This window comes from Malaclemys terrapin, chromosome 1 (genome assembly GCF_027887155.1).
Source record: "Malaclemys terrapin pileata isolate rMalTer1 chromosome 1, rMalTer1.hap1, whole genome shotgun sequence".
In the NCBI taxonomy this organism is placed as follows: domain Eukaryota; kingdom Metazoa; phylum Chordata; order Testudines; family Emydidae; genus Malaclemys; species Malaclemys terrapin.
The window spans coordinates 93,053,987-93,061,235 of record NC_071505.1 but is presented as its reverse complement, the minus strand read 5'-3'; positions in this window follow the sequence as shown (position 1 = coordinate 93,061,235).

Here is a 7,249-nt window from a genome sequence, read left to right as displayed (position 1 = left end):
CTGCACTATTGGTAGTACTAGTACAGCAGCACCACTGCTGAAAAATGGGTAAGTGTCCTAATGCAGAAAAGACCTATGTGAGGCCCAGGCCTGGAAAAGCACAGGGTGCTGCAGCCAGTCAGGGTAGAGGTGCATTGGCAGAACTCCCCAGAGATTCAAGGACTGGAATAGCAGGGATTGCTTCAACAGCAGAGGTGACTGGCAGAGCTGCCTTAGACAGGCTCACACAGGACCTCCACAGATACACACTATCCAGCTTCTGTCCATCGCTGTTGGCCCTTCATTTTCACAAGCATTCAAAAAAATCTCAACAAACATTTTAAAGTAAGTGTTGACTGTCAAACCTGAAATCTACATGCTGCCAGGTTCCCCACAACATTTGGACTTCGGCTTAATTGCTTCCAGACTGTTTCTTTAACTGAGTTTGTAATTAGAACATTTTTTTTTTTTGGTCATTGTTGGTGCTGTTCTTCTCTGGGCACTGGTGTTCTCCTGCATGTGAAACCCAGGCTGTAGAGTCTCTGGAGAATTAAGTTTGGTATCTGTTCTGATGGTGGAGGAAAGGGTTCCTAAAGGTAGCACATTTAGGGAGCCAGTGTGAACTAGTGGATCATACATTGGATTGGGACTCAGAAGACCTGGGTTCTGACCAGGCTCTGCCAGTGACTTTGGGCAAGTTACTGCCCCTCTCTGTGTCTCAGTTTCCCCATCTCCATAAATTGGGGATAATGATACTGACCTTCTTTGCAAATCCCTTTGAGACCAGGGCCGGCTCCCGGCACCAGCGTAGCAAGCAGGTGCCTGGGGCAGCCAATGAAGAGGAGGGCGGCACGTCCAGCCGTTCGGCGGCAATTTGGCGGCGGGGCTGTCACTCCCTCTGGGAGCGAAGGACCTGCTGCCGATGGTGATCACGGCTTTTTGTGTGTGTGCTTGGGGCAGCAAAAACGCTAGAGCCGGCCCTGTTTGAGACCTACAGGTGAAAAGAGCTATGTATTATTATTACTTATTTTGAGACACAAGCCTTGGTTCATTCCGCTCTGCACCTCTCTAAGCCATTATCAGTGTTGCTGTGGTGACCGCTGGGAACTCCAAAGCCGCATCCTGTGGTCCCCACACTTAAGTAAGTTCTGCAACTGCCAATGAGAGAGGCCCAGGCTAGGCTCCAACACACCACTGTACTGTGTGTGTGTGTGTTACAAATCTGTAACAATTGATGTATAAAGCTTTTTAAGTTGAGAAATGTCCAGGGCCTTGCTATGCTCACTTGGTCATGGGGAGATTACAGTAGAATGCAGTCACGGGTTGTGTGAAATTAAGTGATGAACAGCTGTGTGGTTGGGGTTTTGGCGTTTTTAGTTTTTTCTCATATTTTCCTCCTTTTCATTCTGTTTTTCCCTTGTTCTTTCCCTCCCTCCCACACACACACTTTCACACAGAGAGACATGGGCATATTTTCAGACATATATAAACATACATAGAATTCAGAGTCAGAAGTCGTTTCTATACTAAGAGCTAGTGTCCTTGAAGCCGGATTGTGACCCCTTACTAACCCTGGAGAACATTTACAGAACTAGTCCCACTGATGTAAATGAGCCCACTCATGAGTAACTGCTCACCAGTGTTAGTTAAGAGGGCCACAGTCTGGCTCTGAGGTCCTGAATCAGGAAAGCATCCCTACTCAGGGCAGCATGTAAGCATGTGCCTACTCAGTTCATAGATTCATAGATTCTAGGACTGGAAGGGACCTCGAGAGGTCATCGAGTCCAGTCCCCTGCCCTCATGGCAGGACCAAATACTGTCTAGACCATCCCTGACAGACATTTATCTAACCTACTCTTAAATATCTCCAGAGATGGAGATTCCACAACCTCCCTAGGCAATTTATTCCAGTGTTTAACCACCCTGACAGTTAGGAACTTTTTCCTAATGTCCAACCTAAACCTCCCTTGCTGCAGTTTAAGCCCATTGCTTCTTGTTCTATCCTTAGAGACTAAGGTGAACAAGTTTTCTCCCTCCTCCTTATGACACCCTTTTAGATACCTGAAAACTGCTATCATGTCCCCTCTCAGTCTTCTCTTTTCCAAACTAAACAAACCCAATTCTTTCAGCCTTCCTTCATAGGTCATGTTCTCAAGACCTTTAATCATTCTTGTTGCTCTTCTGGACCCTCTCCAATTTCTCCACATCTTTCTTGAAATGCGGTGCCCAGAACTGGACACAAAACTCCAGTTGAGGCCTAACCAGCGCAGAGTAGAGCGGAAGAATGACTTCTCGTGTCTTGCTCACAACACACCTGTTAATACATCCCAGAATCATGTTTGCTTTTTTTGCATCACACTGTTGACTAATATTTAGCTTGTGGTCCACTATAACCCCTAGATCCCTTTCTGCCGTACTCCTTCTTAGACAGTCTCTTCCCATTCTGTATGTGTGAAACTGATTTTTCCTTCCTAAGTGGAGCACTTTGCATTTGTCTTTGTTAAACTTCATCCTGTTTATCTAGGACCATTTCTCCAATTTGTCCAGATCATTTTGAATTATGACCCTGTCCTCCAAAGCAGTTGCAATCCCTCCCAGTTTGGTATCATCTGCAAACTTAATTAATGTACTTTCTATGCCAATATCTAAGTCGTTAATGAAGATATTGAACAGAGCCGGTCCCAAAACAGACCCCTGCGGAACCCCACTTGTTATGCCTTTCCAGCAGGATTGGGAACCATTAATAACAACTCTCTGAGTACGATTATCCAGCCAGTTATGCACCCACCTTATAGTCAGGGCCAGCTCCAGGCACCAGCTTAACAAGCAGGTGCTTGGGGCAGCCAAGGGAGAGGGGCAGAACCTGCGGCAATTCGGGGGCTCCTCTAGGAGCGAAGGATCTGCCGCTGAACTGCCGCTGCTGATCGCGGCTTTTTTTTTTTTTTTTTGCTTGGGGCGGCAGAAATGCTGGAGCCGGCCCTGCTTATAGTAGCCCCATCTAAATTGTATTTGCCTAGTTTATCGATAAGAATATCATGCGAGACAGTATCAAATGCCTTACTAAAGTCTAGGTATACCACATCCACAGCTTCTCCCTTATCCACAAGACTCGTTATCCTATCAAAGAAAGCTATTAGATTGGTTTGACATGATTTGTTCTTTACAAATCCATGCTGGCTGTTCCCTATCACCTTACCACCTTCCAAGTGTTTGCAGATGATTTCCTTAATTACTTGCTCCATTATCTTCCCTGGCACAGAAGTTAAACTAACTGGTCTGTAGCTTCCTGGGTTGTTTTATTTCCCTTTTTATAGATGAGCACAGTATTTGCCCTTTTCCAGTCTTCTGGAATCTCTCCCGTCTCCCATGATTTTCCAAAGATAATAGCTAGAGGCTCAGATACCTCCTCTATTAGCTCCTTGAGTATTCTAGGGTGCATCTCATCAGGCCCTGGTGACTTGCAGGCATCTAACTTTTCTAAGTGATTTTTAACTTGTTCTTTTTTTATTTTATCTACTAAACCTACCCCCTTCCCATTAGCATTCACTATGTTAGGCATTCCTTCAGACTTCTCGGTGAAGACCGAAACAAAGAAGTCATTAAGCATCTCTGCCATTTCCAAGTTTCCTGTTACTGTTTCTCCCTCTTCACTGAGCAGTGGGCCTACCCTGTCTTTGGTCTTCCTCTTGCTTCTAATGTACTGATAAAAAGTCTTCTTGTTTCCCTTTATTCCTGTAGCTAGTTTGAGCTCATTTTGTGCCTTTGCCTTTCTAATCTTGCCCTTGCATTCCTGTGTTGTTTGCCTATATTCATCCTTTGTAATCTGTCCTAGTTTCCATTTTTTATATGACTCCTTTTTATTTTTTAGATCATGCAAGATCTCGTGGTTAAGCCAAGGTGGTCTTTTGCCACATTTTCTATCTTTCCTAACCAGCTGAATTGCTTGCTTTTGGGCCCTTAATAGTGTCCCTTTGAAAAACTGCCAACTCTCCTCAGTTGTTTTTCCCCTCAGTCTTGATTTCCGTGGGACCTTACCTATCAGCTCTCTGAGCTTACCAAAATCCGCCTTCCTGAAATCCATTGTCTCTATTTTGCTGTACTCCCTTCTACCCTTCCTTAGAATTGCAAACTCAATGATTTCATGATCACTTTCACCCAAGCTGCCTTCTACTTTCAAATTCTCAATGAGTTCCTCCCTATTTGTTAAAATCAAGTCTAGAACAGCTTCCCCCCAGTAGCTTTTTCAACCTTCTGAAATAAAAAGTTGTCTGCAATGCAGTTCAAGAATTTGTTGGATAGTCTGTGCCCTGCTGTGTTATTTTCCCAACATATATTTGGATAGTTGAAGTCCCCCATCACCACCAAATATTGGGCTTCGGATGATTTTGTTAGTTGTTTAAAAAAAGCCTCATCCACCTCTTCCACCTGGTTAGGTGGCCTGTAGTAGACTCCTAGCATGACATCACCCTTGTTTTTTACCCCTTTTAGCCTAACCCAGAGACTCTCAACACTTCCGTCTCCTATGTCCATCTCCACCTCAGTCCAAGTGTGTACATTTTTAATATATAAGGCAACACCTCCTCCCTTTTTCCTCTGTCTATCCTTCCTGAGCAAGCTGTATCCATCCATACCAACATTCCAATCATGTGTATTATCCCACCAAGTTTCAGTGATGCCAACAATGTCATAGTTGTATTTATTTATTAGCACTTCCAGTTCTTCCTGCTTATTACCCATACTTCTCACATTTGTATATAGGCATCTAAGATACTGGTTTGATCTTGCCTCCCAGTTTTGCCCTGACCCTCCTTTCTCTCTGCCATTATAGCCCATGTTCCCTCTTGTTTCCGACCCATCTCCCAGGTCTCCATGTTCCCCACTTACCTGTGGGCTTTGCTCACCTGTCCCCGTCAAACTTAGCTTAAAGCCCTCCTCACTAGGTTAGCCAGTCTGTGTCCATATATGGTCTTTCCCCTCCTCAAAAGGTGAACGCCATCTCTGCCTAGCAGTCCTTCCTCGAATAGCATCCCATGGTCGAGGAAGCCAAAGCCCTCCTGGTGACACCATCTTCGCAGCCAGGCATTCACATCCATGATGCATCTGTCTCCGCCCGGGCCCCTACCTTTGACAGGAAGAATCGAAGAGAATACCACCTGCGCTCCAAACTCCTTCACCCATACTCCCAGAGCCCTGTACTCACTCTTGATCCGCTCAGTGTCACACCTTGCAGTATCATTTGTGCCCACATGGATGAATAGCATGGGGTAATAGTCAGAGGGCTGGATAATCCTCGACAATGCCTCCATAACATTTCGGATACGGCTTCCGGGCAGACAACATACCTCCCGAGATGAAATGTCAGGGCAACAGATGGGCGCCTCCGTCCCCCTCAGCAGAGAGTCTCCGACCACCACTACTCTACGTTTCCTATTCACAGTGGTGGCAGCAGACCTCCCAGCCTTAGGGGTCCGAGGCTTCTCCTCCTTTACTGTAGGGGGTGATTCCTTCTCTCCTGTATCAAGAAGAGCATAACGGTTACCTATTACCACGGCTGGAGGGTTTGGAGCAGGGGTGGAGCACTGCCTGCTGCCAGAAGTAATAAGCTGCCAGTGTCCACCCTGAGCCATCTCCTCCTCCACCAGTGGTGTATCAGCAGTCCTGTGTACTGGGACAGCTACCTCAGCTGTCTCCACATGGACACTGTCCAGGAATTGCTTGTGGATTCGGATGCTCCTCAACCTAGCCACCTCCTCCTGTAGCTCTCCCACCTGCTGCCTGAGAGATTCCACCAGCAGGTTCTCAAACACACGGCTGCTACTCTGAAACTGTGAGTTGAGACCCCAAAGTGGGTCGGAGACCCCATTTTAATGGGGTTGCCAGAGCCAGCGTTAGACTTGCTGGGGCCTGGGGCTGAAGCCCAAGAGATTTAGGCTCCACCCCGCCCTGCCCTGGGTCATGTAGTAATTTTCGTTGTCAGAAGGGGATCACAGTGCAATGAAGTTTGAGAACCGCTGCTTTTAAGCATGTGTTTAAGGCCCATTTCTAAAGAGGGATAGATTTAAGCATGTAATTAAGTGCTTTCCTGAACTGGGGCCTAGGTGAGGAAACTGTTACGGGAAGAGTGATTGGGTGTAATAATTAGTTGCATCCCTTGTCCTTGCAGCAATTTCAGTATTACTAACCCTGAACACTGAAAAATCATCAGATTGCCTGAAAAATCATGAGTTTTAAAAAATAATAAATTTAGCAGTCTTTTTATTTGCCTTATAGGTTTTGAGCCTTTGGGGTGCACGTAGGTCAAAATGTCAAGCTTTTTTCCACAACCACAAGGGATAGAAACTAATGAAAGATTATGATGATTATTAATCTGTATTCTCATGTAATCACAATTTGCCAGGAGCTGAGGCTTCAAGTAAAACGTTAGCTGTCATAAGACTCAGGATAAAATCATGAGCGCTGGCAACACCGGTTTTATGTGTCCAGGCAGCAACTCCACCAAAGCTATTTTGGCACATCCCTGTACAGCACTCCTTACAACTTGTACCAGTAAATCCTGGGACTTTTGAATTGCCCATCGTGCCCAGCACAATTGCTGGGAGCTCATTTCTACTTTCTGGGATGGCATTTGGAGGCCTGACGATGCCAGTGCAGTGGCAGTGCTGTGGTTTCCTCTCCTCATTGGAGAGAAAACATTGTAGGCTGCACCAGTTCAATTAGTCCTGAAGAAAAGACTTATCCAAGGTCCTGCATCCAAACATTATAATCAGTTCTAGGACAGCTGTTATGTATGGATGACAGGCATTGAACAAGTGTTGTAATGTCAAAAGCGTTCTGAGCAATGGTGTCGTGCAGCACCTATTCATTTAGGAGTAGCTAGAGCTATAGATAAATGTTTGCTTGTTACCTGTCTGTTTGAACTGCTGTAGCATGGCATGTGTGTGTAGAGGACAGAGAGGGAACTTGTCCCATACTGGGCTCATGGAGTGGGAACACAACCTCCCCTTCTTCTCCCACGAGTGGGGGTACAATCTGCATGGATCTGACCTGAATATGCCTGATTCTTCATTGCCTTGCACGCAATTCCCGTCAACCCAAGCTGCTTGAAGTCTCTCAAATTGTAAGACTAGCCTGGAGAAGTCTCATGAGAAAGTGCCTCTTCTTACAGGAATTCCAGTCCTGATTTCTAGACCAAAGCATCATCTCTTAGATTTCTCTAACACTTTCCATTCTGGTAATCCCAATGTGCTGTAGTAGAGAATGCAGATAGAGG